Source organism: Sus scrofa, chromosome 1 (genome assembly GCF_054392235.1).
Source record: "Sus scrofa isolate SSC_HxYL_T2T_F1_AM1 chromosome 1, Sscrofa_HxYL_maternal_Yorkshire_Landrace_v2.0, whole genome shotgun sequence".
NCBI classification, from domain to species: domain Eukaryota; kingdom Metazoa; phylum Chordata; class Mammalia; order Artiodactyla; family Suidae; genus Sus; species Sus scrofa.
In genome coordinates, this window is record NC_139383.1 from 27,899,547 (window position 1) to 27,913,693 (window position 14,147).

Below are 14,147 nucleotides of genomic sequence, written 5' to 3' on the forward strand. Positions count from 1 at the left end.
CTTTTCTTTTTTTTTTTTTTTTTTTTTAAGGGAAGAAGTATATTTATTGAAAGAGATACACACTTCATAGGCAGAGCGTGGAAAGAGGGCCTTCTTATATATTTCTGTATGAATATACACACAATTTTTTTTTTTTTTTTTTTTTTTTTTTTTTGCTTTTTAGGGCCACATCTGCAGCATATGGAAGTTCCCAGGGTAGGGGTTGAATCAGAGCTACAAGCTACAGCTGCCAGTCTACCCCACAGCCACAGCAATGCCAGATCCAAACCATGCCTGCAAACAACACCACTGAGCAAGGCCAGGAATCAAACTTGAATCCTCATAATCCTACTCAGGTTCTTTACCGCTGAGCCATGATGGGAACTCCCATACAACTTTTAAAATAGGGTTTTTTAAGGATTTTTTTTTCATAATCTTCACTTGGATTGTCTAATAGATAAAAGAGACAATCTTGTCTTCGTTGAATTTTTCCAAGGAGGCTTTGTATTTTATTTCTTTGTGATTTTCATGAGGCCCAAGCCTACATTATTTTTGGTCTGAAGTTTAATGATTGTTTTTCTGAAAGCTGGTAGCTGAGTATCCACAAAACCTTTGCCTTTTCAGAGTCAAGTTCATACTATTGCTCTAATTTATTACATCAAGATGTTGAACGTTGAAGAGGAAAAGGGTAAAGCATACAAAGTGAAAGCCCCTTACAACTTGTAAATACTGACCTTGCCTTCAGAAACAAGCCATTTTCAAACAAAATGATAAGTGGGCAAGTGATCTTTAGCTATAAGGGGAAAATCCAGGCCTGTTGGGTGGAACCCATCTATCCCCTAAACTACTCAGAGACACAACTGACGCTGCAGTTTTCCAGAAGGTTAGAGCTGCTTAGTAATTTGAAAGACATCCATTCAGACTGCTTCCAGCATGACTGCTCACAAAATACTCCCCAACAAGGTTTTCTGACCTAACCTCAAACACATCTGGTAGGACGATCTTTACAATCTCCTATCCCAATGTTGCAAATTATCAACCGAGAAGTAGCAGAAAGAACATAGGCTTTGATTAAACTGAAAAATATTGATTTCTTCATCAATAAAGTGGAGCTTGATAATACATTTCTTTGAGGATAGTTTGTGAACATCGTATAAAATTGTTAACAGAATATGGCACCAAGTCATTATTTAATAGATTTACCTCCATTTCCATCAATCTATTCCCAGTCTTTAATGCTAAGGATAGCTGTTTACTGTTTAAATTGACCCCTTTTAACATTTCTAGAGAAACAAAGGAAAGCTAACCACTTAACAATTATTTCTTCAAATATTTTAAGTTAACTTTCCCAAGTGTTTCTTTGACTTGAGATTCCCCCCCCAGTCATTTTAATAAGATCAGTTTTCTTAATTTTGTAGCTTTTTAAGTTCTTGTTGTTTACTTCTTACCATTTCTGAAGTACAGAAAGAGCTGATAACTTTCTGGTTATTCTGTTTTAGGACTCCTTAGTCACTTTTGCATTTGTTTCCGAAGTCTGGGTACTTTCTTCATGGCTCACTTTTTTCACTCGTTTTTTTCTTTAAATAGCATTTAGTAAAGAATTATGAATGAATTGGAAGGTACTTTATAATTTAACTTACACAGAAAATTTGTTTTAAATCAAAGAAATATGTAAATTGAAGTAAAGTCATGATAAATTTTTTGAGAATGCTATATCTGTAATTGTTGTAGTGATTACGGACACTAAAAATTAAACTAAGTCTATGATATAATCAAAAAACATATTTCTTTTTTTTTTTTTTTTTTTTATGGCCACACCTATGGCATGTGGAAGTTCCTGGGCCAGGGGAACTTGAATATGAGCTACAGCTGCAGCAACATCAGATCCTTAACCCACTGCACTGAGCCAGGGACTGAACCCATGCCTCAGCAGAGACTTGAGCTGCTGCCACAGTTGAATTCTCAACCCACTGTGCCATAGTGGGAACTCCATTATTTTTAAGATGTACTTTTTGCATATTTTAACAACTTTACAACTGAGATGTTTATAATAATTGAGCAACACTATTCATGTGCTGCGTTTTTTCTTTCTTACTGGTACTAAAATAATAGCGCATCTTAACAATTGGCATTTTAGATTTGGTGATATATACTACAATTATTTTATAGAACAAAGAATAACATTTTGGTTTCTGTAGTAAATAAATATACACTGAACATAAGACTTATAATATTAGAAATAAGTAGTTAAAGGAAGGCTTTGACTTTTCCATTAAAGAAAGAAAAAATTTGTGCTACACTGAAATTGGTTACAGATTGACTATTTATGTATATTTTCATTATAAAGCTTTTCACTAGTTCATTAGAAAATTCTAATGCAGTTTTCTTTATGAATGTCTATGGGATGGGGAGTCAAACTGTTGGGTCTCTGACAATATTCGCAGAAAACCTAAGGTAACATTCAAAGTAAAAGTGTTAAGACCCTGTATAAGATAATACAACATACTGGAAAGGGCAAGCCATTTGCAAAGATGGCCAGACTTTTGCTTATCATCTGGATATCTCAAGACTCCCAGTAACTTCAAAGCCTGGATGAAGACTTATTTCCCTTCCTTACATTTGCTCTTAAAATCTGTTTAATTTCATGGGGCAAGGGTCAAGCATTTCCATAAACAAAGCATAACCCAAGGTTTGATGGAACAGAGAATTCAGGTGTGGCAGTGATAATTTATTTTCTGTCTTGATGAAAAATGTGCTGAGTAGCAGATTAAAATATGGCATCAAAATTCATCCAGTTGATTTCACCTACTTTTCAAAATTTGATCATTTTTTGGCATCAACATAACTGTTTATCTCTGATAAATGGGAGGGCACATGCCTTCCATACAGGCAATTCATATATTTAAAACTGAGCTATCCTCTCAGAGTGATTATTTAATTCTGCTTTCTTTCCCACACCTGTCATTCCATTGTATATACCTTCAGTGGCTCATTTTTCTTTTCTTTTTTTTTTTTTGTCTTTTTGTCTTTTGTCTTTTGTTGTTGTTGTTGCTATTTCTTGGGCCGCTCCCACGGCATATGGAGGTTCCCAGGCTAGGGGTCGAATCGGAGCTGTAGCCACCGGCCTACGCCAGAGCCACAGCAACACGGGATCCGAGCCATGTCTGCAACCTACACCACAGCTCACGGCAACGCTGGATCGTTAACCCACTGAGCAAGGGCAGGGACCGAACCCACAACCTCATGGTTCCTAGTCGGATTCGTTAACCACTGCGCCACGACGGGAACTCCACAGTGGCTCATTTTTCTAATGCTTTAAACATTTAATTTCCAGTTAATGTGCACCCTAAACTCACCCTTGAGCTAACTATGCTTGAATGAGGATATCATTACTATATAGTCCCCTTGGACCAGTTGGTTGACACTTTCTGCACATTTTCTTACCGCCCCTTGTGTCTTTTCTTACAACACTAATAAATATACTAGCTTGAAACCCTCCCACATACTTTCATGTCACATCTATCCTTTTGCCCACCCTCATGCAACACATCATTGTGGCCTAGATCTAGGAACTATTTAGCCTTCCCTAACATAAGTAGTTCTGTGGTATAGTGACAAGTGGTCCATGTGAGAGCTGGAGCTGGATGACCCCAAGACTGTCATTGCTAAGAAAGCATGGTAGGTAGGGTAGGGAGAAGTGGTAATATTACTATTTACCCTGTGCCTTAATCACACAAATGAAAGTGAAAATTTGAAATGAAAACTTGAATACTTAAAATTATAATTCTGCATTATTTCAACTAGCAAGACCATTTAATCATTACTTGAACACTGTGAAATGTCTAAATTTGCTTATTTTGGGGTAACACAGATAAATAAATATATATGTATATGCATATATGGTAGAATATGTAGTCTATTATCTAGAATAAGACATATGGAAATTATTAACTAGGTTATATATAACAGGAAAAGCACTAGGTCAGGGTGATCAATATTCCTTCTATTATAAATGTTTATGTGGGTAAACACTGCTGTGGAAAGAAGGTGGTCTTTACAGCCAGATGGACTTTCGATAAAAATCTTAAGTTGTCATGTGACTTTTGGCAAGATATTCTACCTCTTAAAGCTTCAATTTACTTATCATTAAAAATTGGGGCTATATATTGAATGTTATACAGTAGTTTTGCTATCATGAAACATACATGTTCTTAAAAATCAATGTGCTAATGCCCAGAAATCAACCCACATACCTCTAACCAATTAATCTTCAACAAAGGAGGCAAGAATATACAATGGAGAAAAGACAGTCTCTTCAGCAAGAAGTGTTGGGAAAGTTGGACAGCCATAGGTAAATCAGTGAGTTAGAATACTCCCTCACACGATACACAAAAATAAACTCAAAATGGCTAAAGACTTAAACATAAGACACAATACCATAGAACTCCCAGAGGAGAACATTCTCTGACATAAATCATAGCAATGTTTTCTTATGTCAGTCTCCCAAGGCAAAAGAAATAAAAGCAAAAATAAACAAATGGCACCTAATCAAACTTACAAGCTTTTGCACAGTAAAGGAAACCATAAATAAAATGAAAAGACAACCTTAAAGACTAGGAGAAAGTATTTGCAAATATGTGAATGACAAGTATTTAATTTTCAAAATATACAAACAGCTCATATAACTCAATTTTAAAAAAAGACCCATTAAAAAATGGGCAGAAGACCTAAATAGACATTTCTCCAAAAAAGACATCTATATGGCCAATTAAGCACATGAAAAGATATTCAAAGTTGCTATTAGAGAAATGCAAATCAATCACACAGGTTAGAAAGGTCAACATCAAAAAGTCAACAAATATTAAATGCTGGCTAGGGTGGGTAGAAAAGGGAACCCTCCTACACTTTTGATGGGAATGGGAATTGGTGCAACCACTATGAAGAACATTATGGAAGTTCCCTAAAAAAACTAAAAATAGAACTACCATACCATCCTGCAATTCCACTCCTGGGCAAACATCTAAAAAGATGAAAACTCTAATTCAAAAGGATACATGCACCCCAGTGTTCACTGCAGCACTATTTATAATAGCCAAGACATAGAAACAACCGAAATGTCCACTGGCAGATGAATGCGTAAAGAAGATGAGGTGCACACACACACACACACACACACACACACACACACACACACACAGGAATATCACTCTGCCATAAAAAGGAATAATTCCACTTGTGGCAACATGGATGGACCTAGAGATTATCATATTAAGTGAAATAAGTCAGATAAAGACAAATATCATATGACATCATGTATATGTGAAATCTAAAAAAATGATATAAACTTATTTACAAAACAAACAGACTCACAGACATAGGAAACAATCATATGGCTGCCAAAGGAGAAGGGGGTAAGGAATTAATCAGAAATTTGGGATTAACAGATATATATTCCTATGTACAAAATAGATAAACAAGGACCTCCTATATAACACAGGGAACTATATTCGATATTTTGCAATACTCTATAATGGAAAAAAATCTGAAAAGAATCGAAAAGAATCTGTATATATACACATATATATGTGTATATATAACTGAATCACATTGCTGTATATCTGAAACAAACACCACACTGTAAATCAACTATACTTTAATAAAAAATTTTTTTAAAAAAATCAGTGTGCTAGGCAAAATCACAGTAAAAACCACAGAACCACGGGGCTTTTGGAAAAAATAGGTTTGGGATATAATATTCAAAAACTGCATCAGTTACACACACACACACACACACACACACACACACAAAGGAACCAAGGAACCTAACAAAAATGATAGCAGAGGGAGTTCCCTTCGTGGCTCAGTGGTTAACAAACCCGACTAGTATCCATGAGGATGCGGGTTTGATCCCTAGCCTCACTCAGTGGGTTAAGCATCTGGCATTGCCATGAGCTGTGGTGTAGGTCACAGATGCAGCTTGGATCCTGCGTGGCTGTGGTGTAGGCCGTCAGCTCTAGCTCTGATTAGACCCCTAGCCTGGGAACTTCCATATGCTGCAGGTGCGGCCCTAAAAAGAAAAAAAAGATGATAGCAGAGTTTCACATGTTAAGTGGTTAAGAAGTACATAAATACTACAATAAAACAAAATCTTAAAAATACCTGAAGTTTACTTGAAGAAGTGGTTATCAGGAAGGTTGTGAGTTGTGAGCTATTGTGAAGTGGTAGAAGGAGAGTAAAGTGAAATCAGAGGGAAAGTTGTAATGTGAGCAGTGGATGGGTATGAACTAAAGTAGCTGGTAGGTGTTGGAGGTACTTATGTTTCAGTTTTTCTACCCAGCTCATGTTAGAGAAGTATAGTTCCTACATTCATTTAGTGTTTCCTGCAAGTGAAAATGCACATAAGCATACTCTGTCCTTGTCTTTTCAACCTCATTCACTTAAAGCACTTGCCTCTTGGTCTGGTAGTAAGCTCCAAGATGGTCCCCAATGATCTCCACCTCCTGGCACTCACACTTTTGTGTCATTCACTTTCCCACTGTGCCAGGGGATGGTCTGGGTGACCAATAAAACACAACAGAGTGATGGTGTGTCACTTCTGAGAATAGCTTATAAAAACTGCAGCTTTTGTCTTGGGCTCTCCCTTCTCCCATCTCTGGGGGAAGCCAGCCACAGCATGGGGACCCTCAGGCATCCTGAGGAGAGGCCCATGTGATGAGGAACTGAGGTCTCTTGCCAACATACACATGTGATCATGGAGTGAAAGTCCAGACTTCAGATGACTGTAGTCTCAGCTGCAGCCTGACTGCAACTTCATGAGCCAGAACCTTCAGATAATACCTTCCAGATTCTTGACCTGTAGAAACTATGTAATAATAAATGTTTGTGTTTTAAGATGCTAAGCTTTTAAATGCAATAATAGAGAACTAATACACTTGATTTAACTTATTTCCTACCTCCCTGGTTATTCTTTCTCAGTCTCCTTTACTGGTTCCTCCTCCTCTTTTAACAAATCCACAGAAGTGGAATTCTTAGGAGTTTATCATCTTTGCACTTTTTCTCCAAGCTGGAACTCCCCTTTGAACTGCAGACCCACATATTCGACTTCATACCTTGCCTCTCTACTTGGATGTTTCTTTCACACATAGCTCAAAACTATCATATTAAAAATGGAATTTCTAATTTCCTTTCTTTCTTCCAACCTGTTCATTCTTTCCCTCCCTATCATTCTCTCTTATCTTCCCAATTACTATAATGGTGTCAAAATCCAGTTAATCAAGGTCAAAACCTAGGGAGCAACATCATTCCCTCTTTTTTCTAAACCCCAATCCAATTGGTCAGCAAGACCTGTTGATCCATTTGCAAAACATATTTACAATTATTTACATTTTCCTTTTCTCATATGACCATTGTTACCTGACCTAAATTACCAAAACATCCTCCTAACAATTCTCCCTGCCCACCATCAATCCATATTTCAGGAAGAGCAGCTTGAATGATCTTTTTCAAATAGATCATGTCACACCTCTGATTACAATCTTTCAGTAACTTTCCACTGCAGTTGGAATGAAATCCAGTCCACTTAATGTAGTTTACAGGTTTGCCTGACTTGCATTTATCTATTTACTTTCACCTTGAACCACCCTCCTCCTGATTCATTATGATCACTACTATTCTTTTCATTCCAAAAACAAGATCTTTTTTGCTCTAGCGATTTTGCACAGGTCAGTTTCTCTAACTGGAATATTCTTCCTTCTATTTTTCCTATTCCTTGTGCTTTAGTTCTCTTAAATCTTGTCTCCTCACAAGAACTTTTCCAATGAAGCAGCCTCTCTGAAGTGTTCCCCTCTCATGTTCTCTGCTACTTTCTTTTTGGTATGAGACCTTGAATTATGTCTGTTTCCATGTGTTCTCTGTCTTCCTCACTAGAGTGGCAGCCTCCCAAGGAGCAGTGTCAGTGTTAATCTTTACCACTGCTCTGTCCTAAGCACCTGGCTCAGTTGCCTGTCCAGTGCACATACTTAATGTATATTTTTTAAATGAATGAGTGAGTGAATGAATAAGTGGTACAACCTCACCAATTCTTTGAAAGCTAGGCCTTCCCTCTTTTCCCACTGGTACTTTTCCCAGGAAGCTGTATTTTTGTTTCCTTTGTTTTGGGAGGTATACCCTCTGCCTGCTAGATTTTGAGTTCCAACAGAGAAGCAGCAATGATATCTTATCCCCATGATAACTGGAATGTTCTAAGTACTCAATAAATCAGTGGTTCTCAAACTTTTAATGTGTGTGCCTGCCCTCACAGATTCTGCCTTAGTAAATGTGACCTGAGACTCAGTAAGTGTGTGTAGTGGTCTATTTTTAAAATAAGCAACTCAGGTTATTCTCTTCAGGTGGATCTTATATGTCACACTTTGAAAAAAACCAACTACCTATTGATATCTGTGAGGACTCCTTCTCTTTACCAGACTTAATTTTTAGTTCTTATAAGCAATGAGGGTGAAATTTCAACACTCCAAGAAATCTGGAGAGCAAATGGTTATTGCCCCCCACCCCCAAGGTAATATTTTGCCACTTTTGGATATCACTTCATTTTTTGAGTCCTCTGCCTATGTAGTTTTAGCCCTCTGCTTGTGAGATAAATTTGTGTTTCTTTTTACCACCACTCCTGAGGCATATGGAAGTTACTAGCCAGGGGTCTAACTGGAGCTGCATCTGTGACCTATGCTGCAGCTCACGGATCCTTAACCCACTGAGCCAGGCTAGGGATGGAACCTATACCCTCATAGAGACAACATTGGGTTTTTAAGCTACTGAGCCACAATAGGAACTCTGATAAATGGATTTTTTGAATTGTGCGGATAAAACTGAGAATTTAGACTTTTTAGGGGACAGATACAGAGATATTTGTCTGCAGTTGCATAACTGCTTTAAAGGAGGGAGGTGCTTTGTTCCTCCTATAAATTCTCTCAAGGAAGAAATAATTTTTAGTGACAAATCTAATCTTAATTCCATTACCTCATTTTAGCTAGAATTTCTTCTCTGCTATTTATTTATTACTGCTGCACCTGGGGCATATGGAAGTTCCAAGGTTGGCGGATGAATCAGAGCAGCACTGCTGGTCTATACCACAGCCACACCAGATCCAAGACACAGCTGCAACTTACACCACAGCTTGAGGCAATGCTGGATCCTTAACCCACTGAGAGAGGTCAGGGATTGAACCTGCTTCCCCATGGATGCTATGTCAGGTTCTTAACTAGCTAAGCCACAACAAGAACTCCTCTGCTCTTTGGTAGTTACATTAAATAGCCAGCTGGCATAATTTTGGGGCAAAGATTTATGAAAACTTTGAAAGCATTACATGTTCCACTTGTTGGAATAATCTTTGTGAGAAAGATGCGCATTAACCTTGGTAGGACTTAGGAACAATAGTTAATGGTCACATTTTAATATTTTAATTTTTTTCAAAATGGAGGAATGAATATTAAGGAATAATACTCTAATAATAATTCTTGAATAAATAATTTTGGTAATTTTAAACTTTGAAAAAACCCTTCTGCATTCTTAGCAGGCAAAGTAGGACAGAAAGAGGAGGGGAAAAAATAGTCAACTTGTGTTCAATAGTAGGAAGTGAAACCGATTAGGCAAGAGGAACCACTTACAGATATGGAAAAAAGCCAGACCATTTGGGAAAATGTCTTTGTAAATAGGCCTTTACTCAAAACAGAGCAAGAAGTTAAGGGTTCTTGTTTGTGAGCAACAGAAACCAACTCTGGTTAGGCAAGCGGAACCATTTACAGATATGGAAAAATGCCAGACTATTTGGGAAAATGTCTTCATAAATAGGCCTTTACTCAAACAGAGCAAGAAGTTAAGGGTTGTTTGTGAACAACAGAAACCGACTCTGGTTAACTCACTCAGAATAGAAATTTATTGAAAGGTATCAGCTAGCTCAAAGTATCAAAGCATGTTTTATCACAATTCAAAAAAAAAAAAAAAAAAGGAATCAATTCAAAACCTTGGGAAGGAGAGCAACAGAGGAGGCAGCAGAAATGATAACCAATCACTGGTTCCCAGGCAGTCTACTACTTAGGGAACCACTTTTGGCCCCATTTCCTCTTTTGTCTGCTTCTTACTACTACTGCTGGGTTCCCAATTTTACAATTCTCAGGTAGTGGGAAGATGTGACTCCAAATATTCCTCAACTTTAATTTCCCCAAATAACAAAACATTTCAGATGTTGTTCAGCTTAAAATGACAAACAAACAAACAAACAAAAACCAAAACAAAACCCAAAAACCCAGTAGAATGAGGGAGTTTGCCTTAGTGTTCCAGACTTCCAACTCCATTTTTATTCCTATCGTCTTTGTCCTTTCAGATATGAAGTCTCTTCCTGTTCTCTTTCAACTTTCTTAAACAAAACAAACCAAAACTCTTGAGAATTTTATAAACATATTTACATTAAATTGTCAATGACCTATAAGTTAAAATTAGTTTACTAATTTATTAGATGTAAAATATTTCAGAATTCCTTTTGAATGTACTTATTAACAAAGTTGGTCATCAGTTTGCAATTTATATTTCTTTTTGGGACAATATTCTATTTATTTTTATCAAATGTCCTTTTTTTGAAAAATCCAACATCCTTTTTGTTAAATGGGCTCTTGATTTTTTCCTATGTTCCTTTCTACATTTGCATTTGTATTTTCAACAGGAAACAAAAATTTCATTACAAAGAATGGAGCTGTAATGGTGGAATTTTATATTTTAGGTCTTGAAAGAAAAATAAGACAATACAGTGAAGTACATAAAACATGATCTCAAATCACTATCTTCCAGTTTTGGAGGTTGGTAAAAGCAAGTATCACATACCAAATGGACCTAGTTCAAGAGAAGCCTGGACTGCTTTTTATTAAAGGATTTGTTCCAATGTGTATCCTCTTCTTTGCTATTACAAGTTATTTAAAAGCACAGTTATACTGCTTCAGATAGAAAGGTAGCTTCATTTTCAATGCATTTGCAATAGAATTGCTGAGAAAGGCTTAAGATAATATCGTAGCCTGCAAAGCAGTCCAGTTAGATTTCGGTTTATTTTTTTAAAACATGGTTAGGAGCTTTTAGCCCTAAGGGGTCCCCTCCCCCCTTTACCACAGAATAGCCATCAATGGTTAGGGGTTTTTTTGTTTTTGTTTTTGTTTTTTTAAATATAGTTTATCCATTCAACAAATATTTGCTGAGCACCTATTAAATGCCTGGGACTTACCAATGCACCACATAGGCCAAAGATTAAGGCTTCCACATTCTGATGGTGGTGGTGGAGAGCAGGCTGTACTAGAGACAACAGAGAATTCATCCCGTGCATATGAGGTATTTTTTCTAGTTGGGCTGATAAACTGGATTGTGAGAAGAGAATTTAAGCACAGTGTTAAATTCACGACTAGGGCCCAATATTGTATTGTATTTACAATATTGTACTGTATTTAACTAACAGAAGACTGGTTTCACAACCTAGAAATCCCTTAGGGTAGTTCACGATCATAAACATTTTCAAAGACATAACGATTATAGGCCCTAAGGAGTTAAACGCATCTAAATACTAACAGAAAATGTGCTACGGCTCTTATTTGAAATTCTATCCAAATCAAATGTCTTGCTTATTTATAATTTGATTTATATTTTTGACAGATTAGGCTGCTTCTTGGCCAGCATAACCGATTGTTACGCTTTATTTTTATGCTTGTGTCCCTAGGAGCCTAGGTGGTGATGCTTTTTAACAATGTCCGAGGAAAAGAGGCATCCTCTGACGCAATCCGCCAAGACGGTCTAAGCCGCTCGGGAGTACTGCGGCGTGAACCCCGCTACAGGGAGTACAGTTGGTGTGAGGCCACTCAAGAAGGGGACTTAAGTCGTGGCCATTTTTCTACTGAGTCTTGGCATATTTTCTATCATAAGCGACACTTCTTAGTTTCCAGTTGGCGTCCGGGAAGAAACTCGGCGCTTCCTGGTGAGGAGAGACGCTGTGTGCGAGTAGAGATGCCGCCTGCCTCCGCGTCTTTTCCTCAGTGTGAAGTTTTCTGTTTCTGGCCTGGTCTAAGCTCGCCCCATATAAAGAACGCACCAGACGAGGAAAACGTCGGGGCGACAGAGAAGTCAGAAGTTCCTCTGATGCCATGCAGAGACGCAAGCGCATTCCACCTTGCGGACCGGCGACTTCACGGCCTAGCAAAACACCCCTCCCACAGTTTACCGCCACCCTGGCGCAGGAGGCTGCTGAAGGCCGGAAGGCGGAGCCACTACATCCTCGCGCGAGACTAGCCACGCGACGTCCCAGAAGGCCTCAGGAAACATCTTAACAGCGGCCAGGGAGCCGGTTTAGGGCGGGGCGGTGGGCGGGGCCTGTCCAGATATTTAGCGGCACCGGAGGCCACGCCCCAAATCGGAAGTGACGGAGACGAGCAAGCGCGTCGAAGATACCTCTATGGTTTTCCTCCCGTGCTTGAGTCGGGAAATGGCCGCTGTGTAGTTACAACGGACATAAGTCCTGGGAACCGTATTTCGGCGTGGCAGGTAGGCCTTGCGTTTCATTCAAATCACTCAAAGGGTAGTGAATGTCGACGAGGAGTCACTATTGTTGAGTCTTTTGTTGGGACGGGTGGGTTGGCGGCGACAAGACCATCCAGGAGACGTTACGCCGTTATTTATGCGTTTCTTCGTCAGGTTCCTTCAGGTTTTCGAGGCACCACGGGCCGAAAAGGTTGAGGGGGGTGGGGTGAGCAGCGAGAACGGTGCGCGCGCGCGCGCGGCGGCAAGTCTGGCCTGCGACCCACAGACCGCGCGGCCTTCCCATGCGCTTGCGCAGATTTCCCTCTTCAACCCTTCCCCCATTTCCTCGGTCCAGACCCCTGCGCGCGCCCGACCGAACGCTCGCCCCGCGCGCGCGCGCTTCCTCCTCTCCCTTCCCCGCCTACGGCTCCGGAGGCGGCCCGAGGTGTAACTTGTGTTCGCCTCTCATTGGCTGGAATCGCCACCCTTCTTCCAGGCCTTGGGGCTTTTGATAGAATAACTAACCTGATAGCCCCTTTTCGTGTCGTCTTTAAACTTCTTTTCCCAGGCTTTACCCTTCCTGTCGGTTTACACCTAGTTTTTGTTATCCTACTTTGTTCAGCTTTTAATGACCACGGAATCTGGTCCTCGGTGTTACAGGAAAATTTTTTTCGTGGTTAATCTCTTCGAGTTCCCCTGATAACTGTTTTGAAGCGACAGTGCACTCCTGACTCTAGGAGTTGGTGCCTAGTTACATTTCCTAGTTTGGGTAATGGGCCTTAACCGATGGATCTGAGTAAGAGTGGCCCTGCCACCCTCAGGCCTAAAGGGCAGTTCTTCTGTAGTATCAGCGAAGCCACGGCCTTTCATAAGAGATTCAGCCCTTTGTACCGTGTTAGAGATGTTGTTGCAGCCGTGATTGGTAAAGTTGGTATAAATGGGTGAGAGTGGTGAGTTGAGATTAGGGATTTAGCCCTCATTTTAAGCCTTTAATTGACTTTACTCTTAAGATTTGTCTCGTTAAAATCAAGCAGCAGTACTGGCAGCTACTTTTCTACGTCAAACTTTTTTTTAAAAAAGCATTTTAGAATTGAAAAAATAGAGACTAAAGTTGGAGGCAAATGATGTAGAGTAAGTAGCTACTTCAGACTTGTATGTTTTTGCAGCAGCACCTTTAAAATTTTTTTTTTTTTGGTATTAAGAAGCAAAATTTTTTTGGGAATTCCGATTGCAGTGTAGACAATAAAGAACCTTTACATAAGAAAATCTGCTACCAGTTTATTTGCATTTTTTTGTGATCCTAGTTAATTTGCAGTAACTAATTGATGCTAAGGTTTGGGTGTCTGAAATAACTCCTGGTGAACAACCTAAAGCCTATGTACTGATGGCATTAGCATCTTGTTTTAACAGTACTACTCTTTCACTGTTTCATTGTGGTAAACACTGGAATCCCCCTTGATTTCGTATAATTAAAATAGTAGCAAAGGAAATTTTTTGGCGAGAGCTGATTCTTGACTTGGAAGAACAATGATGTTTTAGGACTTGGAGAGAGACCTGTAAAAACTTGGCATTTGGTAGGTCAGGTATTATTTATTGAATGACTTTCGTGGGCACCTAGCTGTACTAGA

At 39.0% G+C, this 14,147-nt stretch overlaps 1 protein-coding gene and 1 long non-coding RNA gene across 16 annotated transcripts in view; one reads left to right on the forward strand and one right to left on the reverse strand.

Annotated features, from left to right (window-relative positions):
* Positions 1-12,248, reverse strand: part of LOC106506526 (uncharacterized) — a 94,472-nt gene extending 82,224 nt beyond the window's left edge. Inside the window, exons 1-3 of one of the 2 annotated variants that reach the window (XR_014803132.1) lie at positions 12,095-12,248; positions 11,240-11,369; positions 9,885-10,387 (exon numbers count right to left, since the gene is read on the reverse strand). This is a non-coding gene — a long non-coding RNA (uncharacterized LOC106506526). Of the gene's footprint in view, positions 1-9,884; positions 10,388-11,239; positions 11,370-12,094 lie in introns of those variants that run through there. The other variant, XR_014803123.1, reaches the window with a different exon arrangement.
* Positions 12,249-12,456: 208 nt separating this feature from the next.
* BCLAF1 (BCL2 associated transcription factor 1) overlaps positions 12,457-14,147 on the forward strand; it is a 30,516-nt gene continuing 28,825 nt past the window's right edge. For all 14 annotated transcript variants that reach the window (XR_014817011.1, XR_014816963.1, XR_002336956.2 and 11 more), the window contains exon 1: positions 12,457-12,543. The gene's annotated coding sequence lies outside the window, so the exon portion shown is untranslated. The remainder of the gene's footprint in view (positions 12,544-14,147) is intronic.